Here is a 25,905-nt window from a genome sequence, read left to right as displayed (position 1 = left end):
CTCGTCAAATAGGGGACATACATGCTTTATGGTGTGAAGAACCCTTTCTGAATATCTATGAAGATAGAGTGGTTCTGAAGACGAATCCGGATTATTTAACCAATGTGGTATCTTCATTCCACATCAATCAGGAGCTGATTCTGCCATCTCTCCGTCCTCATCCTGCTAATAGTGATGAAACACGTCTCCACACTCTAGACCTAGTGAGGGCTATATCTACGTACATCATCAGAACAAAAAATCTGAGGAAGACAAAGCAACTATTTGTGTTTCCGGAAGGTCCTCGCAAAGGACAGGCCCCATTCAAACCCACATTGGTAAAGTGGATCAGAGAAGTGATTGCACAGGCCTACAGGGGGAAAGGGCAGGAGGTACCTAGAATACTGAAAGCACATTCAACTAGGGCGGTAGCAACCTCCTGGACACACAGAACACATGCATCGGCAACTGACATCTGTAAGGCAGCCGGATGGAGGTGTAACATAATTCGTAGTTTTCTCTATAGAAATCATATACACGATCTATATATATATTGTGGCAAGAGGCCGCTACTGCTGAAGCACACGCGAACAACTTCTTCCTTTTTTTGTAGTTTTATTGTCAGGATGGTAAATGTTTTGACACCGCACAGATTTCACAGCAATTCTGGAGACCCTAATCGCTAGCTAGAACTACACCAGCTCTCTCAAGACCAGCCAGCTTCCCCAGCATTGGTCTCACTGAACAAATGACACAAGCAAGCTTTTATACATGATACTCCTCCCCCAGCCTTAGCATGATGGGCAGGTGACACACCCACCTTCCATTTAAGAGGAAACTCCCATCAGTGGTTCTGTTTGCACTAAGACAGACACACCCTGTCTGTTTGCGCTGAGTAGGAACATTTTAAACCATGTAAGTTAACCAAACTTTAAACTATTGTTTGTCAGACATAAGTCATCAATCTAGGTGCAATACTGCACAAATGTTTTACTCTACTTCCATGCTTTCTCTGCATATTGCCAGCTAACTGCCTCCCTTTGTTACAATATATATATATATTGTAACAAAAGGAGGCATTTACCTGGCAATATGCAGAGAAAGCAGGGAAGTAGAGTAAAACATTTGTGCAGTAATGCACCTAGATTGAATGTAAAGACCTATGTATGAAAAGCAATAGTTTAAGTTTGGTTTAACTTACATGACTTGAAATCCTTCCTCTCAGCAAACAGACAGGGTGTGTCTGAATTACAGAGCCAGTGATGGGCGTTTCCTTTTAAAGAGAAGGTGGGTGTGTCACCTGTCCATCAAGCTAAGGCTGGGGGAAGAGTATCAGGTATAAAAGCTTGTTTATATCATTTGTGCATGGAGACCAATGCTGGGTGAGCTGGCTGGTCCTGAGAGAGAGCTGGACTATGTATAGCTAGTGTTTAGGGTCTCCATGATTGCTGTACAAGTATACGGTGTCAAACATTTACCATCCTGACAATAAAGCACCATAAAAAGGAAGTTGTTGTTCGCGTGTGCTTCTGCAGTAGCGGGCTCTTGCCACAATATATATATATATATATATATGTGTGTGTGTGACTCAAACTCTGTTTTACAACAAAAAAATATCTGTTACGGTATTGGGGCCAGGAGTATTTTTTTTTTTCCATTAGGGGTACTTTTCGTTTAAAAGTACTAGAAACATAGATGTGAATACTATTACATTTTGTAAAAAATGTAAAGCGTTAGGTGACTGGAATGTGTACTGTAAAGTATGTTATCTAAGATGGCTAATGCATGCATACATGCATGTGTATAATCTATAATATAAATGTCTAGTGGCATGTGTTAGTCTGTCTGTGTGTGAAAAAAAAAAACCAAGCTGCAGCGCCACCTGCTGGGCAGAGTTATACACTGACCTATATATTTCTTGAAGGAGAAGTGACAGTTGGGAGTGGTTGGTGGTTGCCGGGGGTGACAGTGCGGAGTTTTTAACACCTTAAGTAGCTTGATTTGACTAGAATGCATGAGTATCATGCACGAGTAAACTGACCTACTAAATTCTTAGTCCGTGTGGGAAAAAAACCTCAAAAAGGGCTCAAATTTGGTATACTGACATTGACGAGTTGAGGGGTCAAACTCATTTTCGTGAGGTAATTTTACCTCATGAACACACATGTGTACAGTAGCGGATCCAGGTCAATCGATCGGGGCAATCGCCCCCCCCCTAGCAGGGGTTTGCTGCCGACGGCTGCACAGTATGTGCAGGTCCGTTTGGCAGTGACAGTGTGCTGCCCGGCTGCTCTGATTGTGTTTTAAACACAATCAGAGCAGCCGGGCAGCACACTGTCACTGCCAAGCGGACCTGCACATACTGTGCAGCCCCCGGCAGCCTCAGAAATCGGAAAGGGGGCGGGGCCTAAATCGCCCCGCCCTAACATCCCCCCGGGGAACAAACATTTTCTAGATTCGCCCCTGCATGTGTAGCGGCGTGTTTTAGTGTGTGTGTGTCTGTGGAAAAAACAATTTTCTCAGAAAGGGCTCATCCGAATGACCTGAAATTTGGTATACTGACATTATTTGACAAAAAAATGCATGAGTATCATGCACGGGTTAACTTGTGTGTATATATTCTTAGATCATACCTTCTCCTTCTACACTCCTCTGACCCTTGTGTCCTCGAGAACAACCCAAATCTAAAATAAAAAAAATAAAAAACATCATCTTTACCTAATAATTTGTTAATGAAAGGCGACTGAGCAAGGGGTGCAAATTAGTATTCTGTTTTGCACATAAGTTAAATACTGACTGTTTTTTCATGTAGCACACAATACTTTATAGCTTATTTGTACACTGAAATTTAAAGTTGATATTTGTGTGCTACATGAAAAAACAGTCAGTATTTAACTTATGTGCAAAACAGAATACTAATTTGCACCCCTTGCATTGTAACATGGTTTTGTCCAGGAGACTGAAATAAGAAGTTTCTCAAGTTAAGATCCTTATTGAATCAGGCCCAATAACTTTATAATCTGTTTCATGATGGAAAGTGGCCTCCATCTACCTTTATACTAGTTGTGGTTCATTTCTAAGCTGGAGATTTTGCATCCGTAATGGGGAAAGCCAAAAAAAAATGCAAAAGAGAGAGTCTGGTAAACCACAGATAGAGGTTCTTTCTAAAGATAAAAAAAAAACCCTCTGGTGTCCTGCAGTGTCTCCCACCCATTGTGATCCATTGGATCCTTCTCTACATTCTGGTGATCTGGACTCACATGCTACTTCTCAATTTAAACAGGAAATCGGTGAGATGCCCACATCACATTCCTTCAAAACTGGACATGCTCACCTTGGAACAACGATTGCAAGAATCCTTGCAACAGCAGGTGTGTCGCATCTAAAATGACATATCCCATTTGAGAGACAGACTTACCCCCCTAGAGGAAGAAAAGGAGACTTTTACAGTTATGGGATATTGTATACCAGCAAGCAGCGAGTCTGAAAGCTATGTAACTAAAAATAGATGATCTTGATAACAAGGGTCGCCGAAATATTATTAGAATTTGTCGGCTTCCCGAAGATATACCTCAACATGGTTACAGTTAATATCTTGATGTTCTCTCCCTTGCCCTTATCCAAAGGACTCTACCATATAACATATATGGTTTGTTGTTTAACAACTGTTTGTTAGCTGTTATGTTTAGATGTAATTTCTACATATTCCACACCTATTGGAGCACAGTTCAAAGATTTAGTGGCTGCGGATTGTGACACTTATTATTTAATGACTTTATTCCAGACCCATGCTATCATTTCTCTTACACTTTAAAAATGCATACTTGCATTTTCGCAGGGTAATTCTCTGCTAGCCTCCCTATATAGTCACTGTACACATGCATTGATGACTCCCTCACAGTTTATATCTTGGTTGGCTCCACTATTTTCCCACCCACAGGAATTTTTCCTACAGCATATTCAGCCTGTTGGTTAGTAACTGCCAGTTAGATGTTACATCTAGATTTCATTATTACATGTTCCACAACTATTCCTTTTCAACTATTCTGTGTTTATTTGCTTAGACTAGGCCATCCTATTCCTCCTCCTTTAGACCACTTCTAAAAGCTGCAGATATACATTTGCTCTTCACTATGGAAAGCAACATTTGATTTTACATCTTATATTTTGAAATATTGTAGAGGGGACGAGTTGTGTCTAAACAGCTAAATGACAAATTGGTTCGGTGCACTACCCTCTTCTATTACGGGATTATCCTATATTGAATTTGGACTGGGAGCAAGGTGAGCTGGCCACTCACCTTTACCTCGGCAAAGTTCTATTGCTATTATACTTACCGTTTTGTTGATCTAAGATTCTATGAAATAACATTTTATTATCATATGAATCTCTACTACTATGTCATTGTGTCACGGTTTGGTATTCTGGACGCTGGATCCGTTCATTCGGTGTTATAGGAACGGATATTCGGGGAGTGAGAGTATGGTAACACACTGGCAAGTGGTAGAAGTAGCCCGAAGATCAACAGATGACAGATGCAGGATAAAAGTACAATCAGAGGTTTAATGATGACTGGATGAATTAACAGGAAAGTCTTGATATATATATATATATATATATATATATATATATATATATAGACACTAGGAGCGTAGTACAAGGTGGGTGGAGCCATCGGCAATATCATATGCAATATAAACAATCAGCATGTAATATAGATATGGCATGGAATGAACAGTCCAGCAATAAGGTGGAAAGAATGAGGCAGCAGGTATATGGTATCACAATAGAGCAGCACACATCAGAGAAAAGCGTAACAGTCCAGGTATCAATATAATCAAAATAGATGCGGCAGAGATCCGGTACCATACAATGCCTTAATACTTTCATTAATACATGAACAGTTCAGCCAAAGAAGTGAACAACAAGCAGCTTTATGATACCACCTGTAGTGCCACTGAGCCACAGAGGCCAATGCGGAGTAGATGAAGCTTGAACAGGACGGCTCAGAGAGATGACTTGAAGCAGTAGAATAGAAGCCCGACGAAGTCAAGTGTGATTTAAGCAGTCCAGTCCTAGGATCAGCAATACAGCGGAGGCAGGTGTAGCTTGAGCAGTATAGCCCGTGAAGTAGCACACAGTGGAGACAGGTGCAGCTTGAGCAGTATAACCCGTGGAGTAGCACACAGCGTAGGTGGTTGCAGCTTGAGCGATATAACCAGTGGAGAAGCACACAGCGGAGATGGTTGCAGCTTGAGCGGTATAGCCCGTGGAATAGCAACACAGCAGAGACAAGTGCAGCTTGAGCAGTATACCCCGTGGTGTAGCAACACAGCAGCGGCAGGTGCAGTTTGAGCGGTACAGCCCGTGGAGTAGCAACACAGCAGAGGCAGGTGCAGCTTGAGCGGTACAGCCCGTGGAGTAGCAACACAGCAGAGGCAGGTGCAGCTTGAGCGGAACAGCCCGTGGACTAGTAACACAGAAGAGGCAGGTGCAGCTTGAGCGGTACAGCCGTGGAGTAGCAACACAGCAGAGGCACTGACGATCTGTCAGGAACTCCTCCAGCCAGTACAACAAAACCCGAAATCTGCTCCGAAAGTCTGGTGTTCACTGGAGCCCATAGTGGTGGGGACAGACTTGGCTGCAGACAGACAGAGGGTCGTGAGATGTGTACTGACTGGGGAGAACCCAGGGATATTGTGAAATAGCATACAGCGGTGGTGAAGTCCAGGCAAAAAGGTCAGGGCTGGCGGCAAACAACAAACCCAGGAAACAGGCAGAGATCGAGGTCACAGGCAATACAGCAGAGTCCAGTACACGGTCCAAGGTCATACACAGCAAGATCAATCCAAAGGCAGAGAAGGGGAACTGAGCAGGGAACAGGTAAGCATGCACAGAGCAGGAACTATAACCAGCAGTGAGGCCCAGTCCTCACTGCCTTAAATACTATGATGGACAAATCAGAAAGGAGGAGGACAGGGCTGACAATGAGTCTCAGGAGGCTGCTAATTAATTAGCTGGGAACTAGCATAGGTAATAAGATAACCAGGAAGCATGTATAAAAATATAAATGAACCAGTTTAAATAATATGAGAGCTCCCCCTGGAGTTGGAGGATGTCACTACACCCTCCTGCATCTATGCAACAAGGATAATCCCAAAGAATAAAACCAGAGCATGCGCCCGGCTGCTAGATCACGCCAGGATGTGGCGTACCACCGCGGCTCGTGACAGTACCCCCCCCTTGAGGAGGGGTTAAGGAACCCCTTAATATAGGCTTATCTGGAAACTTCTGATGAAAAGCTCTTCTTAACTCATTGGCATGCACGTTCCTGGCAGGTATCCATGATCTTTCCTCAGGGCCATAGCCCTTCCAGTAAACCAGATAGTGGAGTTGGCGTTGTACCCATTTGGAATCAAGAATCTTTTCGATCACAAATTCCGTGTGACCATCCACTATCACTGGGGCAGGTTTGCTTGGCTGTTTCCTGGGAAACCTCCGGGAAGTAAGAGCTGGCTTCAATAAGGATGCATGGAAGGTACGGGGTATCCTTAAAGAGTTGGGCAGATCCAACTGAAAAGCCACAGGGTTAATCTTCCTGATTATCTTAAATGGACCAATGTATCTTGGTCCGAACTTAAAGGAAGGCTGGAGGAGCTTGATGTTCTTAGTGGAGAGCCATACTCTATCCCCCTCCTTGAACTTACAAGGACGTCTGAAGCGATCCTTAAATAACTTGGCTCGAGACGCAGCTTGCTTCAAAGATAAGTTTATCTTTTTCCAAATTCTCTTCAGAGAATGAGCAATGTGTCCGATCTCAGGGTGGGTGGGTGGGATGATGTCAGAAAATGAAACAGACTTGGGATGTCTCCCATAAATGCAGAAAAATGGGGCATAACCAGAGGAAGAGTGTGGTGAATTATTGTAGGCAAATTCCGCCCATGGCAGGTATTCTACCCAGTTGTCATGTAATTCAGAAATGTAGCATCTTAAATACTGTTCCAAAGACTGGTTTGCCCTTTCCGTCTGTCCATTAGTTTGTGGGTGATAGGCTGATGAAAAACTTAGTTGAATTAGGGACTACATAGTTGATGAGGTTGAAAAAAGACACCAGTCCATCAAGTTCAACCTATTTTGGATCTCCTGCGATCCTGCACTTATATTTGTAATTAATCCAGAGTAGGCAACCGCCCATCTGTTTCAATTTTGAAAATCCCCCCCAGACTCAATATTGCAATCCAATTTTTACCCTATATCCACTACTATCCTTTATTTTAAATTAACGGTCGTATCCCTGGATACACCTTTCCGCTAAAAATTTGTCTAACCCTTTCTTAAACATATCTATTGAATCTGCCATCACAACCTTCCCTGGCAATGAATTCCATATCTTGACTGCCCTTACTGTAAAGAACCCCTTCCTTTGCTGGTTGTGAAATTTCCTCTCCTCTAACCTTAGGGGATGACCACGTGTCCTGTGTATGGTCCTTGGGGTAAAAAGTTCCCATGAAAGCTCTCTGTATTGACCCCTAATGTATTTGTACATAGTAATCATATCTCCCCTTAGACGCCTCTTTTCTAAAGTAAACATGCCTAAACTGGCTAACCTTTCCTCATAACTTAATGACTCCATACCCTTTATCAATTTTGTCGCCCTTCTCTGAACCCTTTCTAGTTCCAAATTATCTTTTTTATAGAGTGGTGCCCAAAACTGTACTGCATATTCAAGATGAGGTCTTACCAATGATTTATACAGTGGCAAAATTACACTGTCTTCCCTTGCATCTATGCCCCTTTTTATGCATGCCAATACTTTGTTTGCCCTTGCAGCTGCTGCTTGACATTGAGCACTATTGCTAAGTCTACTGTCTACGAGCACTCCCAAATCCTTTTCCATTATAGATTCTCCCAAATTAATTCCATTTAATTTATAGATTGCGTTCTTGTTTTTGATCCCTGAATGCATAACCTTACATTTATCTGTGTTAAACCTCATATTCCATTTAGCCGCCCAATCCTCCAGTTTATTTAAGTCTCTCTGTAGAGAAGCTACATCTTGCTCTGATTTTATTACCTTACAGAGTTTAGTGTCATCTGCAAAAATAGAAACTTTACTCTCTAAACCATCACCAAGGTCATTAATAAATATATTAAAAAGGAGTGGTCCCAGCACGGAACCTTGAGGAACTCCACTTAAGACCTTTGACCAATTAGAAAATGTTCCATTTATCACAACTCTCTGTTCCCTATTCTCTAACCAGTTTTCGATCCAAGTACAAATTTTGATTTCTAGACCCAGTTCCCTTATTTTGTAAACCAACCTCTTGTGTGGCACTGTATCAAAGGCCTTTGCAAAATCTAAGTAGACCACATCTACTGTCCTGCCCTGGTCTAAGTTCCCACTAACTTCCTCGTAGAAACTAATTAGATTAGTTTGACATGACCTATCCCTCACAAATCCATGTTGATTCCCACTAATAATTTTATTGCGTACCAAGTAATCCTGAATACTGTCCCTTAAAATACCTTCCAGTAGTTTCCCCACTATTGATGTCAGGCTTACAGGTCTATAATTCTCTGGTTGTGATCTCGTCCCCTTTTTAAACAACGGCACCACATCTGCTATTCGCCAATCCCTTGGTACTGAGCCTGATGAGATTGAATCTCTGAAAATTAAGAATAGCGGTCTAGCTATTTCCGAGTTTAATTCCATAAGGACCCTTGGGTGTATGCCATCTGGACCTGGAGCTTTATTTATCTTAATATTCTTCAGTCGCCTTTGGACTTCTTCCTCTGACAACCAAGTATTAATTAATGGCATGGTTTCATTTCCATTTTTATGTATTACTCCTGCCATTTGTTCCTCTCTGGTAAATACTGAAGAAAAGAACGTGTTTAATATCTCTGCTTTTTCCTTAGTATCATTTATCAATTCACCCATCTCACTTCTTAGTGGTCCTATATTATCTTTTTTAATCCTTTTGCCATTTATATACTTAAAAAACTTTTTGGGGTTTGTCTTACTTTCTTTTGCAACGTGCCTTTCATTTTCTAATTTAGCCAATCTAATTTCCTTTTTGCATGTTTTATTACATTCCTTGTACCTATGGAAGGACTCCTCTGACCCTTCAGACTTAAACAATGTCAAGCAAGGCACAAAATGATTTCCAGAACTGGGCCACAAATTGAGTACCTCTATCATATACAATATTAGTGGGTATTCCATGTAGTCTGAAAACATTTTGAATAAACAGAGGAGCCAAAGACTTAGCAGATGGTAGCTTTGGTAAAGGAACAAAATGAGCCATCTTACTAAAGCGATCGACTATCACCCAAATGCAATTACACCGTTTAGACAAAGGCAAATCCGTAATAAAATCCATGGAGATGTGGGTCCATGGAACACTGGGCACGGGTAAAGGCATCATCTTGTCCCATGGGCAAATCTCTGGGTGTTTTCACCCTGGAACAAATCTCGCAGGACTGTACAAAGTCTCTAACGTCTTTCTTCATAGAAGGCCACCAAACAGAACGAGAGAGTAATTTGATAGTCTTGGTGATACCTGGATGTCCAGATATTTTGCTGTCATGGACCTCAGACAAGACAGACTGTCTCAGACCAGCTGGCACAAACAACAAATTGGGAGACATGGAAGCTGGTGCCTGATCCTGAACTGCCTGTAACTGGGTTGCCAAACCCTGAGTTAGCCCTGAAACAATGGTTTGAGAAGGTATGATAGGAGTGCTATAAAGGGGATCCTCATGTTTCTGTAAAAAACTTCTGGATAAGGCATCCGCCTTTAAATTCTTAGAACCAGGGCGATATGTGATCACAAAATTAAATCGAGAGAAGAAAAGAGCCCAGCGTGCCTGTCTGGGATTCAACCTCTTAGCAGTCTCAATGTATTGGAGATTTTTGTGATCCGTGTACACCGTGATGTTATGCTTAGCGCCCTCCAGCCAATGTCTCCATTCTTCGAATGCCCATTTAATGGCCAGTAACTCCCGATTTCCCACATCATAATTTATCTCTGCTGCTGAGAATTTCTTAGAAAAAAATGCGCATGGGTGTAACTTTTCATCAGAACTGGACACTTGTGACACAACTGCCCCCACCCCAACCTCAGAAGTATCCACTTCAACAATGAAAGGTAGCTCTGTATCAGGATGTTTGAGGATAGGAGCAGAAACAAAGGCCTTTTTTAGGGTATCAAATGCTTTGAAAGCTTCTGGCGGCCATACCACTGGATCAGCTCCTTTCTTAGTTAATTGAGTGATAGGTGCCACAATTACCGAGAAATTACGAATGAATCTTCTGTAGTAATTAGCAAACCCAAGAAACCTTTGGATGGCTTTTAGGTTACTGGGAAGGCTCCAATCAGTGATGGCTCGGACTTTGGCTGGATCCATCGTAAATCCATTGGCAGAAACGAAATACCCCAATAATGCCACAGTGGAGACTTCAAACTCGCATTTCCCTAATTTGGCAAATAAATGATTGTCTCTATGTTTCTGCAGTACCAAACGGACTTGTTCTCGGTGTTGGGGCAAGGACGAGGAATAGATCAAGATGTCATCCAGATACACAATGACAAATTTACCCAGATAATCCCGTAGTACATCATTGATCAAATCCTGGAACACGGCTGGCGCAATAGAAAGACCAAACGGCATAACACATAATACTCGTAATGTCCAGAATGAGTGTTAAAAGCGGTCTTCCATTCATCGCCCTTCCGTATGCGTATCTAATTGTACGCTCCACGTAAATCAATTTTAGAAAATACCGAAGCACCTCTTAACTGGTCGAACAACTGAGAAATCAGTGGCAGAGGATATTTGTTTTTAATGGTGATCTGATTCAGACCTCTGTAATCAATGCATGGTCGTAAATCTCCATCTTTCTTTTTTAGAAAGAAAATCCGGCACCCAGGGGTGAACGAGAAGGTCTAATGAACCCTTTTTTCAGGTCCTCGGAAATAGTTCTCCATGGCTTTGGTCTCTTCCATGGAAAGAGAATATAAACGAGTCTTAGGAAATTTACTCCCAGGCTGAATATCAATAGTGCAATCATACGGGCGATGTGGTGGTAATGTATCTGCAGCTTGCTTGGAGAAAACATCAGCAAAATCTTGATATTGCAGCGGGAGTGTGAGACCTGGTTCGACTAAAGCAGTAGCAACCTTAACAGGTGTTGCTAGGCATGTCCCTTGGCAGTTTTTCCCCCATGCCACCAGTTCTCCTGTGGACCAATCAAGGACTGGGTTGTGCTTGATAAGCCATGGGTACCCCAGAACCACAGGGTATGTGGGCGAATGGATAAGGTAGAATGACAGCATTTCCTTATGGAGTGCTCCCACTGTCAGGGTAAGAGAGCTAGTACTCTCTAGCAGGCTTCCGCCCTTAATTAGGTGGCCATCCAAACCACAAACAGATACTGGGACTTTTAATGGTTGGGTAGGAACTGCAAACCGCAGTGCAAGAGAAATATCCAGAAAATTTCCAGCTGCTCCGCTGTCCACGAAAGCTAGGACATCAACACTCAGAGAGACCAGGGAAATCTGGGCAGGTAACTGGAGGTAATTTTTATTCTGTACAAGGTAAACACCTAAATGAACTTTTCTAGTATCCCCGGCACTAACTGAGTTGGAGATAGGGAAAAAGTTCTGCGGATAAAATTCCTTTTCCAGTCTTCTTTCATTTATTTGCCGATCAATGCGAATTGCCAAACACATAAAGGACTCCAGAGAATCAGGAGCTGGATATTGCACCAATATGTCCTTTATTAGTTCTGTAAGGCCCAACCGAAACTGACTGCAGAGAGCTGGATTATTCCATTTGCAATCTGAGGCCCACCTGCGAAATTCAGTACAATATTCTTCAGCAGAACGACGCCCCTGTTTCAAAGATCTAAGTTTAGACTCAGCAGTAGCGACTTTGTCAGGATCGTCATACAGGAGACCCAAGGCTTGGAAAAAGGAATCTACAGATAACAATTCCGGACTGTCAGGGCACAATCCAAATGCCCAGGTTTGTGGATCTCCTTGCAACAGTATACAACGAGTATGCAACGATATAACAATACCCACTCGCTGCTGTTCTGAACCAGAAGACAGTGGACGTAGCTTAAAAATATAATTTCCATCTTTCCCTGAAGTTGTGGAAATCCCTTCGGTTGCCAGAAAATCTGTCTGGCAGATGAAGCTTGGGTTCTTGAACTTTAACCTCCTGAGAAGAGGTAATCCTGGAGGCTTGTTCCTGTACGGACAATCTGGTAGAAATGTCTTGAACAATCTGAAATTGAGCCTGCAGTTGATTAGCCAGCACTTGAGTAAGGAAAGGAGGAGTAGGATCCATGGGAGTAAATCCCAAGTATGTCGGCTGGTTATAATGTCAGGAACTCCTCCAGCCAGTACAACAAAACCCGGAATCTGCTCCGAAAGTCTGGTGTTCACTGGAGCCCCTAGTGGTGGGGACAGACTTGTCTGCAGACAGACAGAGGGTCGTGAGATGTGTACTGACTGGGGAGAACCCAGGGATATTGTGAAATAGCATACAGCGGTAGTGAAGTCCAGGCAAAAAGGTCAGGGCTGGCGGCAAACAACAAATCCAGGAAACAGGCAGAGATCGAGGTCACAGGCAATACAGCAGAGTCCAGTACACGGTCCAAGGTCATACACAGTAAGATCAATCCAAAGGCAGAGAAGGGGAACTGAGCAGGGAGCAGGAACTATAACCAGCAGTGAGGCCCAGTCCTCACTGCCTTAAATACTATGATGGACAAATCAGAAAAGAGGAGGACAGGGCTGACAATGAGTCTCAGGAGGCTGCTAATTAATTACTAGCTGGGAACTAGTATAGGTAATAAGATAACCAAGAAGCATGTATAAAAATATAAATGAACCAGTTTAAATAATATGAGAGCTCCCCCTGGAGTTGGAGGATGTCACTACACCCTCCTGCATCTATGCAACAAGGATAATCCCAAAGAATAAAACCAGAGCATAGAAATAGAGCACGCGCCCGGCTGCTAGATCACGCCAAGATGTGGCGTACCACCGCGGCTCGTGACACGATCCAGATGAGAGCACGATGAATAGGTAGGAACCTAACCAGACAGGTAACTTGATCAACAGGCCCAGAGGAAAGGGAGGAAGTGCCTTTTCAAGTCTGGAGCCAAAACAGGAACCAATAAGAATCTTGATTAGAAGTAGACAGGTAATCAGTCTGCACATGCACACATCAGAACTAAGAGGTTTGAAGTCTGTTAATGAGACACAGGTGAATGTCTTAGTCTTTGTCTAATGAGCCGAATGAGCAGCGTGTGACAGTATCCCCCCTTTTAAAGGTGGGCACCGCACACCTAGGATTCGGCTTAGAAGGAAAGTTCTTAACCAGAACTGGAGCATGAACATCCGCAGCGCGGATCCTGGAACGTTCCTCAGGACCAAAGCCTTTCCAGTCTACTAAATACTTCAGACTTCAGATTTTCGAATCCAATATTTGTTTGACCTCGATTCTTGATCCAAGTGAACCTTAGGTGCTGTAGAAGAAGTATGGGTAGACGAAAAACGGTTAATGATCAACGGTTTCAACAAGGAGACATGGAACAAATTGGAGATCCGAAGAGCAGCTGGTAAAGATAATTTCACAGAAGCTGGATTAATAATTTTAGAAATAATATAAGGACCAATAAAGCGAGGAGCAAACTTCATACAAGGAGTCTTGTGATGGATATTTTTTGTAGAGAGCCATACTCTATCACCTATCTTGAAGGCAGGTGCGGCCCGACGTTTTCTATCCGCCGCAAACTTGTAACGTTTGGAAGATTTCTTAAGACAGCTCCTCACTTCATTCCAGATAGAAACAAATCTCCGTTGCACGAGATTAACAGCAGGAATCTGGGTGGGTGGGAGGGAAGTAATGCTGGGAAAGGATGGATGAATCCCATACACGATAGAAAATGGTGATGCAGAAGTTGACTCATGAAGGGCATTATTATGCACAAACTCTGCCCAAGGTAGAAGGTCCACACAATCGTCCTGATTGGCAGTAGAGAGCATTCTGATAAAAGTCTCTAAATCTTGGTTAACACGTTCAGTCTGTCCATTAGACTGGGGATGGTAGGATGATGAGAAGTTTATATGGATACCAAGAATTTTATATAAGGCTCGCCAAAATTTAGACACAAACTGAACTCCACGATCTGACACAATTTCTGCGGGACAGCTATGCAACCGGAATATCTCTTTAACGAAATATGTGGCAAGGACAGATATTGCAGATGGTAGGCCAATAAGTAGAATAAAATGAGCCATTTTTCAGAAACGATCTACCACTACCCAGATGGTATTATATTTTATGCTAGTAGGTAGGTCGGTGATTTCACAAGAAGCAACAAAGTCCTTAACATCACAATGAAATTTTGGCCACCAATAATTGCGGGAGACCAACTCAATGGTTTTACGTATACCAGTATGGCCAGCAAAACGAGTGAATGGTACCAAGTCAAAAGTTTCTTTCGTAAATCCGGCGGTACAAAAGTCTTCCCAGGTGGTGGTTTACAGACAGGAGACAAAGTAGAAGTAAATATACACTAGGGATCTAGTATAGGATGAGGTTTTACCTCTTCGGTCTTGGAATCACAGGAAAAGGCTTGGGAAAGGGCATCTGCACGTTTATTCTTTTCACCAGGTTTGAATGTAATTCGAATATTGAAGCGAGAGAAAAAGAGAGACCACCTAGCTTGTCTAGGATTTAAGCATTGAGCGGATTGTAGATACAATAGGTTTTTATGATCCGTAAAGATGGTAACCGGGAATCGGGCTCCCTTTAGGAGATAACGCCATTCCTCCAATGCTATTTTAATGGCAAGTAATTCTTTATCGCCAGTGACGTAATTCTTCTCTGCTGGTATAAATCTTCTGGAGAAAAACGCCCAGGTATGAAACTGGTTAAGGGGAGACTTCTGAGATAACACAGCCCCTACTCCAACACTTGAAGCATCAATCTCGAGGAAGAATGGCAAAGACATGTTAGGTTGTTAAAGAATAGGTGCCGAGGAGAATGCTTCTTTTAGAAATTCAAAAGCCTTTAAGGCCTCTGGCGGCCAGGATTTGGGATTGGCACCCTTCCAGGTGAGACACAATGGGTGCCACGATAGTGGAGTATCCTTTGATAAAACGTTTATAATAATTAGAGAATCCTAGGAAGCGTTGCACAGGCTTCAACACCAAGGGGAGAGGCCACTCGAGTATAGCTCGAACCTTCTCGGGGTCCATCTCTAATCTTGAGCCTGAGACAATGAAGGTCTAATGAATCCACAAAGAAGATTCTCTTGGACGTATTCGGACATGGCTTGAGTCCCTGGCAAGGATAAAGATTACACACGACCTCGCGGAGGGATTTGATCAGGTAACAGATCGATATGACAATCCCATGTTCGGTGAGGAGGAAGATGTTCAGATCTGGCCTTGTCGAACACATCCCGAAAAGACAGATACTGACTTGGAAGGCAGCTGGATTGAGATTCAGACGAGATGCTAGTAGAGACCAGGGGATGAACACGTGAAAGACAATTTTAAAGCAATTACAACTCCAGGATAAAACTTGTGAAGTGGTCTAATCCATCTGAGGAGAGTGTTGTTGGAGCCAGGGTAATCCCAGAATGACAGGACTAGTAGAGGATGGCAGAACATGGAAGGATATCATCTCTTTATGTAATGCTCCTATTTGTAACAGAATAGGTTGAGTGCATTTCTTAATGAGACAATTGGAGATACGAGATCCATCAATTGCAGAAATAGATACAGGATGCTCTAGGGAGGATACTGGTAAGGACCCTTGGGACACGAGGGAAGAAGACATAAAGTTCCCAGCAGCTCCTGAATCCAGCAAGGCATAGGAGTGAACAGGGCCAGAAGCGGCATATAATATAATTGGAAATGAGCACACAGTGGGTAACGATGATTGAGGAGAAGATTTGACATTGCCTAATTTGACTTCTCCGGTACAAATTAGACTTTGGCGTTTCCCAATTTCTTGGGACACTTATTAAGGATATGCCCTGGGTCGGCACAGTAAATACACAATTTATTTTTAAATCTTCGATCGTGCTCCTCCGGAGTCAAACACGATCGTCCTAGTTGCATTGATTCTTTTTCAGAAGCAGGAGAGAGATAGCGAGTTAATGTTCTAGATACAGGACGACGGAAGTTATCCTTTTCAGCAGATCGTTCTCTGAAATGTAAGTCCACACGATTACACAAAGAAATTAGAGCATCAAAGTAGCAGGTAGTTCCTGGGAGGCAAGAGCATCCTTGATCTTATCAGATAAGCCGTGCCAAAAAGTAGCCACTAGCGCATCATTATTCCAACGTAGTTCTGATGATAAGGTGCGGAAGGAGATCACATATTGCGCCACTGATCGTGACCCTTGACAGAGCCTGAGAATACTTGAAGCTGCAGAGGTAACGCTATAAAGGCAGAGCTATCTGAAAGTAGAGGGTCATCACGCTCTGAGAGAGGGGAGGCCCAGGCCAAGGCCTGGCCAGACAATAAAGATATTAAGTAAGCAACTCTTGTTCTTTGAGTAGGAAAGTTCTGAGGTTGTAATTCGAGTTGAATTGAACACTGATTGAGGAAAACTCAACAGACTTTAGGGTCGCCATCAAATTTAGCAGGAGACGGAATCCGGAGAGTAGAATGAGAGTTACTGGGTAACTCTAGTGCAGACACAATCGGAGGAGAAATAGAGGGGACAACTTGAATAGTATTCATCCTTGTGCTTAGCGTCTGAAAACATTGTAATAACTGTCACTGACCAGCATCTTGTTCAACCCGGGTAATTAAATGTTGTAACATATCAATGGTTGAAGGCTCCCCAGCAGAATCCATTGTGGCCTGTTGATACTATCACGGTTTGGTATTCTGGACTCTGGATCCATTCACTGGCAAGTGGTAGTAGTAGCCCGAAGGTCGACAGATGCAGGATAAAAGTACAATCAGCGGTTTAATGATGACTGGATGAATTAACAGGAAAGTCTTGATATATATATATATATATATATATATATATATATATATATATAGACACTAGGAGCGTAGTACAAGGTGGGCGGAGCCACCGGCAATATTCAGGGCTGCCAAGAGGAATTCAGGGCCCCGGTACAACAAATTCATGGGGCCCCCCCTTATAGTTGGCGGTGCAAAATTTTTCAGCGGTATGGTTTCACAATTGGGGGCGTGGCAATTCGCCGTTGGGGCGTGGCTAGCACAATAAAATCACTAGGTCCTGAATTCCGCGGAGCGTGACATTTGTACAAGCACTCCTGACTTTCAGGACATCTAGCACCCTTGTGTAGTATAGGAAGAATGCAGTGTGTACAGAAAGAGTTCAGTCTTGGCCTGCGCCCACTGGGCTCACCAAACACTCACCAAATATTGGCATTGTCCCTACTAGAATAACAACATTTCACACACTATGCTGCTCTGTCCTACCTGTTCTTCTCACTTTTACCACATGTGGCTGCTGGTTTCTTTAGTTGCGGCTTGTCTGGATCCCGGAGTGTTGGAGGACCTATTTGGAAAAAAGAATGGCTACATTTAGAAAATTACAGCCAGCCCCACCGTTAAATCAATAACATCCATGATTAATAATTAGGCCTTCCTCCAGCCCCAACATTAAAATAGTATTCCCATTACCCCGCAAACAAAATAGCAGCCATTAATTAGCCACCATCTACCTCACACACACTACATTGCCAAAAGCTGCGTGCCATCACACACATATTACTGTGCCCCTTTATCATCACCACGCTATGCCCCCTTATGATCACACTGCGCCCTCCATGCTGCCTTTGCCCCTTTATTTAACCCCCTATGCCATGCTGCTTGTCCCTCGTTTTTTAACCCCTCTGTGCCATGCTGCTATTGTCCCTCCTTTCTTTAACCCCCTGTGCCATGCTGCTTGTCCCTCCTTTATTTAACCCCCTGTGCCATGTTGCTTGTCTTGTCCCTCTTTTCTTTAAACCCTCTGTGCCATGCTGCTTGTCCCTCTTTATTTAACCCCTCTGTGTCATGCTGCTTGTCTTGTCCCTCCTTTCTGTAACCCCTCTGTGTCATGCTGCTTGTCCCTCTTTTTTTAACCCCTCTGTGTCATGCTGCTATTGTCCCTCCTTTCTTTAACCCCTCTGTGTCATGCTGCTTGTCTTGTACCTCCTTTCTGTAACCCCTCTGTGTCATGCTGCTTGTCCCTCTTTTTTTAACCCCTCTGTGTCATGCTGCTATTGTCCCTCCTTTCTTTAACCCCTCTGTGTCATGCTGCTTGTCTTGTCCCTCCTTTCTTTAACCCCTCTGTGTCATGCTGCTTGTCTTGTCCCTCCTTTCTTTAACCCCTCTGTGTCATGCTGCTATTGTCCCTCTTTTTTTAACCCCTCTGTGTCATGCTGCTTGTCTTGTCCCTCCTTTCTTTAACCCCTCTGTGTCATGCTGCTTGTCTTGTCCCTCATTTAACCCCTCTGTCATGCTGCTATTGTCCCTCCTTTCTTTAACCCCTCTGTGTCATGCTGCTATTGTCCCTCTTTTTATAAACCCTCTGTGTCATGCTGCTTGTCTTGTCCCTCCTTTCTTTAACCCCTCTGTGTCATGCTGCTATTGTCCCTTTTTTACCCCCCCTGTGTCATGCTGCTATTGTCCCTTTTTTAACCCCTCTGTGTCATGCTGCTATTGTCCCTCTTTTTTTAACCCCTCTGTGTCATGCTGCTATTGTCCCTTTTTTAACCCCTCTGTGTCATGCTGCTATTGTCCCTCTTTTTTTAACCCCTCTGTGTCATGCTGCTATTGTCCCTCTTTTTTTAACCCCTCTGTGTCATGCTGCTATTGTCCCTTTTTTAACCCCCCTGTGTCATGCTGCTATTGCCCCCCCCCCCATTTTCCTCCCTTCACTTACCTTTACTTCTCTCTTCCTCCCTGTCTTCTCTGCTGCTCGGTGCTCCATTGCCCCAGACTGACTGAATGCTGGGCGTGACATGATGATGTCACACCCGGCATTCAGTCAGCCTGGAGTAATGGAGCACAAAGCAGCAGTGAGGAGAGATGCCGGCGCCGCAATCTCGTGAGTATGTTTTTTTGTTTTTTTTGTTAACTACCCTGCTCCCCCCACCAACGACCGAGCCCCCCCGGAAAAGAAAAAGAAAAAAAAAATTGTTTTGTAAAAAAATATAAAAAATTGTCGGCGCTAGGGCCCGGCCCGGGCCCTCTGACATGCCCGAGCCCGGGTAATTAGTACCCGCTTTCCCGCCCTCTCGGCGGCCCTGGCAATATTATATGCAATGTGAGCAATCAGCATGTAATATAGATATGGCATGGAATGAACAGTCCAGCAATAAGGTGGAAAGAATGATGTAGCAGGTATATGGTATCACAATAGAGCAGCACGCATCAGAGGAAAGCGTAACAGTCCAGGTAGCAATATAATCAAAATTGATGCGGCAGAGATCCGGTACCATACAATGCCTTAATACTTTCATTAATACATGAACAGTTCAGCCAAAGAAGAGAACAACAAGCAGCTTGATGATACCACCTGTAGTGCCACTGAGCCACAGAGGCCAATGCGGAGTAGATGAAGCTTGAACAGGACGGCTCAGAGAGATGATTTTAAGCAGTAGAATAGAAGCCTGACGAAGTCAAGTGTGATTTAAGCAGTCCAGTCCTAGGATCAGCAATACAGCGGAGACAGGTGCAGCTTGAGCAGTATAACCCGTAGAGTAACACATAGCGGAGATGGTTGCATCTTGGGCGGTATAGCCCGAGGAGTAGCACACAGCGGAGGTGGTTGCAGCTTGAGCGGTATAGCCAGTGGAGTAACACACAGCAGAGATGGTTGCAGCTTGAGCGATATAGCCCATGGAGTAGCACAAGTGCAGCTTGAGTGGTATAGCCCGAGGAATAGCAACACAGCAGAGACAGGTGCAGCTTGAGCGGTATAGCCCGTGGAGTAGCAACAAAGCAGAGGCAGGTGCAGCTTGAGTGGAACAGCCCGTGGAGTAGTAACACAGCAGAGGCAGGTGCAGCTTGAGCGGTATAGCCCATGGAATAGCAACACAGCAGAGACAGGTGCAGCTTGAGCAGTTTACCTCATGGTGTAGCAACACAGCAGCGGCAGGTGGAGTTTGAGCGGTACAGCCCGTGGAGTAGCAACACAGCACAGACAGATGCAGCTTGAGCAGTATACCTCGTAGTGTAGCAACACAGCAGCGTCAGATGCACTTGAGCGGTACAGCTCGTGGAGTAGCAACACAGCAGAGGCAGGTGCAGCTTGAGTGGAATAGCCCGTGGAGTAGCAACACAGCAGAGGCAGGAGCAACTTGAGCGGTACGCCCGTGGAGTAGCAACACAGCAGAGGCTGTGGTCAATAATGTTTATATTGAAATATATACATATATATATTATAAGGGCACAGTTGTGCCCTTATATTAAGGTTGCATCTAAAAAACTTCATTTTCCCATAGGGAATTCGTGATGGGGGGGGGCATGGTGTTTCAGGGTCTACATTTTAAAAAGTATTATAGCTATTAATCTGAAATTTGGCATACGCATGGAGAACTGTCCACAGGTGCCGCTTGTGAAATTTCAGAAAAAAAGAATAAAAAATGACAAGTTCAAAATCTGTCCGGTTTTTTTCCACTGTCTGTTTCGCAAAAGTCGCCGTTTTTCTGGTTTTTTTGGGGGAGCATAACTCAGTGTACACAGGGCGTTTAAAGACACGTGGTACGTTTTATTAGAAAGCTATTAGGGCTGAGGAGTGCCTTTGAGGGTTCACAAGTTTGAGAAAGTTACAGGTTTTTTTTACAATTTGGTAAAGCATGCCCCATTTTAAAGATAGGGGATTTCAGAAAACTGCATAACGTTGCTCATGTCAGAGTCTTGTGCTGGGTGTACTGAAAATGGCTTCACTTGAGAGCACAAATATGGCTGTGCTTTCCCCGCATACCGATTTTCTTTTGTAAATTGCAGACAAATTATAGATCTTTGTTGACTAAAGATTGGCTGGTTAGTGTTTTGGGACTAAGGGGGGGCACACTATCATTTTTAGCCCTGGCACCGCTCTTATTTTAAAGTTTAATCCCCCGTGCGATGCCAGAGGCGGCTGTTACAGAGTCCATTTTAAAGTTCCCGCCCCTCAGTGAGGTCCGGGAGATTTAAAACTGCTCTGTGCTGCGGATCCTGCACTGATCGCATAGAGAGGTAATCAGAGCAGGGAATAGGATATTTACTTCTCCTGGGATACCTAGCAGGCAGTGGGAACAGCCCTCACTAGTAAGCCTAGGATGGAAGTATAGACAGTTAACAGGCAGCAGAATCAGTGCCAGTGCCCGAAGACAGATGACACCTTTCATTCCCTCTGGATCCTACAGTGTTTTTTCTCTCTGGATGCCCTGAATAGCAGGAGTCCTACCTGGGTGCAGAAACAGACAATCCCTATTCTGTCCCGCTGTCATCTTATCCCCCTCTCCTCCTCCCGCTGCCATCTGATCCCCTTCTCCTTCTCCTCGTCCCGCTGCCATCAGATCCCCCTCTCCGTCTCCTCCTCCTGCAGCCATCAGATCCCCCTCTCCTTCTCCTCCTCCTGCTGCCATCAGATCTCCGTCTCCTCCTCCTGCTGCCATCTGATCCCCCTCTCCTTCTCCTCCCGCTGCCATCTGATCCCTCTCTCCTCCTCCTCCCGCTGCCATCAGATCTCCGTCTCCTTCTCCCGCTGCCATCAGATCCCCTCTCCTCCCGCTGCCGTCAGATCCCCCTCTCCTCCCACTGCCATCAAATCCCCCTCTCCGTCTTCTCGTCCCGCTGTCATCTGATCCCCCTCCTTCTCCTCCTCCCGCTGCCATCAGATCCCTCTCTCCGTCTCCTCGTCCCGCTGCCATCAGATCCCCCTCTCCGTCAACTCCTCCCGCTGCCATCAGATCCCCCTCTCCTTCTCCTCCCGCTGCCATCAGATCTCCGTCTCCTGGTCCCGCTGCCATCTGATCCCCCTCTCCTTCTCCTCCTCCCGCTGCCATCAGATCTCCGTCTTCTCCTCCTGCTGCCATCTGATCCCCTGCTCCTTCTCCTCCTCCCGCTGCCATCAGATCCCCCTCTCCTTCTCCTCCTGCTGCCATCAGATCCCCCCCCAGATTTATTATTGTCTTGTGGAGATCCGGTGATGTTCTTGGGCATCAGTGAGAGAGGAGCAGCTAGACTGAGGGTCTGTGTCAACTGTTACAATGTTGAGTGTCGGGAGCAAAAATCAGTGAGAGGGACTGCACACAGCATGTGAGATACCACCAACAACTTCTCTCCGGTGAGTGTTTCAGTTACTCTTCCTGAACTGCACACTGATACATTCCTCAGTTTACCTGCTTGCTGTTCCATGGGTCTCTGAAAGGTAGAGGGCTGCAGGCAAACCACTTCCCACATCCAGAGCAAATGTGTACCCTCTATGCCTCTATGGGTTCCTTGTTGGCAATTTCTTTGCTATTGATATATCCTCTTCACTCTGATTGCTGTCACTGGAAGTCTCCTCTTAACGCCTTGCGTAGCACTGTATTGCTGAATGTGTGTGGGACCTGGCATCAGTCTATATTGATCTGCTCCCTCTTTGCCTGATATCCACATTGTGCCCCGAATCTTCAGAGGCTGGAAAAACTGGTGGGTAGGGGGTGCTATGTAAAAGAAAAGCTGGTGGTCAGGGGGGTTACATGGGACTGTAACACTGGTGTGAAAGGGGTGGCATGTGTTTGTAATACCTGTGCATAGGGATGATGGCGTGTGACAAAATCTGGAAGAAAGGGGAGGTGACATGTTAAAGAAAAGCTGGTGCGCAGGGATTGACATAGGAAAAAAGTTGGTGTACAGGGTGCCACGTGAGAAAAAAAGTTGATGCACATAGGGGTGGTATGTGTGAAAATCTGGTGTAGAGGGGTGACATGAGAACAAATCGTACCATGTGATGTGAGGGAAAAGTGGGTGATGTGTTTTTAGTGCACATGTAATGAAAAGCAGGAGTGACATGTAAAGAAAAGCTGGTGCGCAGGGGGTGAGATTTGAAAGAAATGGTGCAAAGGAGGAGACAAGTGAAAATAAAGCTGGTGCGCAGGGTGGTTACATGTGAAGGAGAAGCTGGTGAGAATGGGGTGTCATGTGAGAGACTTGTACACAGGAGAAAAAAAACTGGTGCACTTGTTGGTGGCATGTGTGCATGCGCTCACATAGCTAGTGGGCAGTGGGTTATGTGTGAGAAAAAGACATGCACTGGAAATGTAGGTTTAGAGAATATCTGAGGAAAATTACTTTATCAAAACAGTAGGGGATAGGTAGAATGGGCATGTAACATAGGTGATATAGGCTAATATAATAGACCAATATAAATATGTTTGGTTATTAGGGATTAAGAAAAATAGTAGAAACTATATGCGCCAAGTGGTTCTTAACTGCCGTGCAATTCTAGGTTCATAAACTTCAAATAATAAATATTTTAACTTTATAAAAAGCAATGAAATTCCATAGACAAAAAACCTTACAATTTAACATGTCCGATTAAGGTTCCTTACACACCATCTAAAGCGTAAGAAAGTTGTTAACTCTATTGTTATTTTGTAGTTCTAATTTTTTATGAAGTTGCTTTACTGTCTCTTTCTAAGACACCCAGGCCCTAAGCTATGATAAAGCTAAACTAAGAAAATGTAATCGTACTGTATGTGTGTATTCCAGTGAACACAAATCTGTGAATTAGCAGCTCCACCATTTTGTGAGTGACAGCAATCTCACTCCATGAAAGTGCTGAATCTGCAGCTAACTACAGGATGTGATGGCATACCATGTCTGTATTGCTCAAGGAACACGTCCATTAAGGTTTCTGCCTTAATCGTCGTAATTTCATTGCTTTTTGGAGTTTGAATTCAAGAATTCCAATATCTTTCTTACGCTTTAGATGGTGTGTAAGGAACCTTAATCGGACATGTTAAACTGTAAGGTTTTTTGTCTATGGAATATATATATATATATTTATATTATAAGGGCACGGTTGTGCCCTTATATTAAGGTTGCATATAATAAACGGCATTCCGAAATGTTAAATCTGTGAGAGGGGGGGCATGGTTTTTAAGGAGCAACATTTTAAAAAGTGTTAAAGCTATTACGCTAAAATTTGGCATACCAATGGAGAACTGTCCGTAGGTGCCGCTTAACAAATTTCAGAAAAAAAGATTAAAAAATGACAAATTAGTAATGATCTAAATTTGAAAATCCTGCCATTTTACCCACTTCCTGTTATGCAAGTCACTGTTTTTCTGTTTTTTTTGGGGTAGAGCGGTACTCGGTGTACATGGTGTTTTAAGACTTGGGGTTTGTTTTATTAGAAAGCTATTAGGGCTGTGCAGTTCCTTGAAGGGGTTAAAATTTTGATAAAGTTATAGTTTATTTATAATTTGATAAAATATGCCCCATTATAAAGTTGGGAATTTCACAGAATTTCATAATGTTGCGCATGTCAGATAGATGTGTGTGGTGGGTGTACTCAAATGGCTTCACTCGAGAGCACAAACATGGCTGACTGTCCTTCCACATAATGATTTATTTAATTAAGCTGCAGAGGAATTAGACATATTTATTTAATCTAGATGGGCTGATTAGTGTTTTGGGCCGGGGGGGGGTGCACTGTATTATTATTAGGGCTGGCACCGCTCTAATTCCAAAATGTAATGACCCAAGCAGTGCCGAGCGACAGATACAGAGACCACATTCAATTTCCCGCCCTTCAGTGATGTCACTTAATTTAAAAGTGCTCTAGTGTGTATGGAAGACAGGGAGAGGGGTTACACATCAGGTGATTGTAGTCCCAGACTGATCATTGCTGTATATGAGGAGAAAGGACTGAAGTCACCCTTTACATGATAGAGGGAACATGAGGTTTATGAGCAGATAAATAGCAGAATTTTCCACCAGGTGTGGATGCAGTGACATCCACATATGTACTGCTATATAGTAACACTTGGCCAATGTTTTACAGCCCCCACTGTCTGCCTAAGGCACTGAAGTAGTGTACAACACCTCTGTCACCTAAGTCAGTGCACCTCCATAAGCCACACTACTGTAAAATCGGCACTGACAGCTCTGTCATCATATTATAATCAACAGTGTCTCTCTCATTAGAAATCCTGAACTACACAAATTAACACTATGTATACTGTAACCTCCTCAACCTCTGCAGTACAAACCATCCCCTCACAATCTCATTCTCTTCCTTTCTGACCCTTTGAGAGGATGGCACACACTGTCTACCTAACCCATGTATCAGACAGGGAAATACCTATTGTCTATGCAGTCCGGGGCTTGCATGCAGGCCACCCATACTGCAAGTGAGCAGGCATAAACAGTTGCTAGTGCAGGGTGATGTGAGTCACAAAGATCCATCCAGCAGCTCTGTGTATGTGTGCACTCCACCGTCTGCAGTTCCTCTGCCAGTGCCAGCCTTTTTGTGAGTAATACACAAGACAGCCTCCTTCTCCAAGAATTCTGGGATTTGTAGTATGGGCAGTCACACAATCAGGATGTACCAATAAAATCACAGTATCAAAGAGACAGGAGAAGGGGGCCGGTCTTAAATATTGAGAGGAAATAATATGATTTTTTTTTCATATACAGTGAGTGTATTTGTGTATATATACATATGTGTTATAAAGGCACAGTAATGATAAGATTATATATCATTGCTTGATACAGCACCATGCTGTAAGAACGTGTATGCATACAAAATTCTGAATTCTTTATTCTGGGGAAAAAACGTTTTTGAATGTTAATATTTTAATTTAATATGATGCAACCTTACTGTATGAAGCATTGCAACTATGGATAACTTGGTGTATTTTTTTCAATGTGACAATTAAA

The 25,905-nt window shown here is 43.8% G+C and overlaps 1 long non-coding RNA gene across 2 annotated transcripts in view; it reads right to left on the bottom strand.

Annotated features, from left to right (window-relative positions):
* LOC142099364 (uncharacterized) overlaps positions 1-25,469 on the bottom strand; it is a 31,881-nt gene extending 6,412 nt beyond the window's left edge. The window contains exons 1-3 of one of the 2 annotated variants that reach the window (XR_012678524.1): positions 25,328-25,469; positions 3,314-3,401; positions 2,613-2,663 (exon numbers count right to left, since the gene is read on the bottom strand). This is a non-coding gene — a long non-coding RNA (uncharacterized LOC142099364). Of the gene's footprint in view, positions 1-2,612; positions 2,664-3,313; positions 4,570-25,327 lie in introns of those variants that run through there. The other variant, XR_012678523.1, reaches the window with a different exon arrangement.
* Between the last annotated feature and the right edge of the window lie 436 nt (positions 25,470-25,905).

Source organism: Mixophyes fleayi, chromosome 8 (genome assembly GCF_038048845.1).
Source record: "Mixophyes fleayi isolate aMixFle1 chromosome 8, aMixFle1.hap1, whole genome shotgun sequence".
Taxonomy (NCBI): domain Eukaryota; kingdom Metazoa; phylum Chordata; class Amphibia; order Anura; family Limnodynastidae; genus Mixophyes; species Mixophyes fleayi.
The sequence above is the reverse complement of the archived record's forward strand: the minus strand, read 5'-3'. Positions and strand labels throughout refer to the sequence as shown.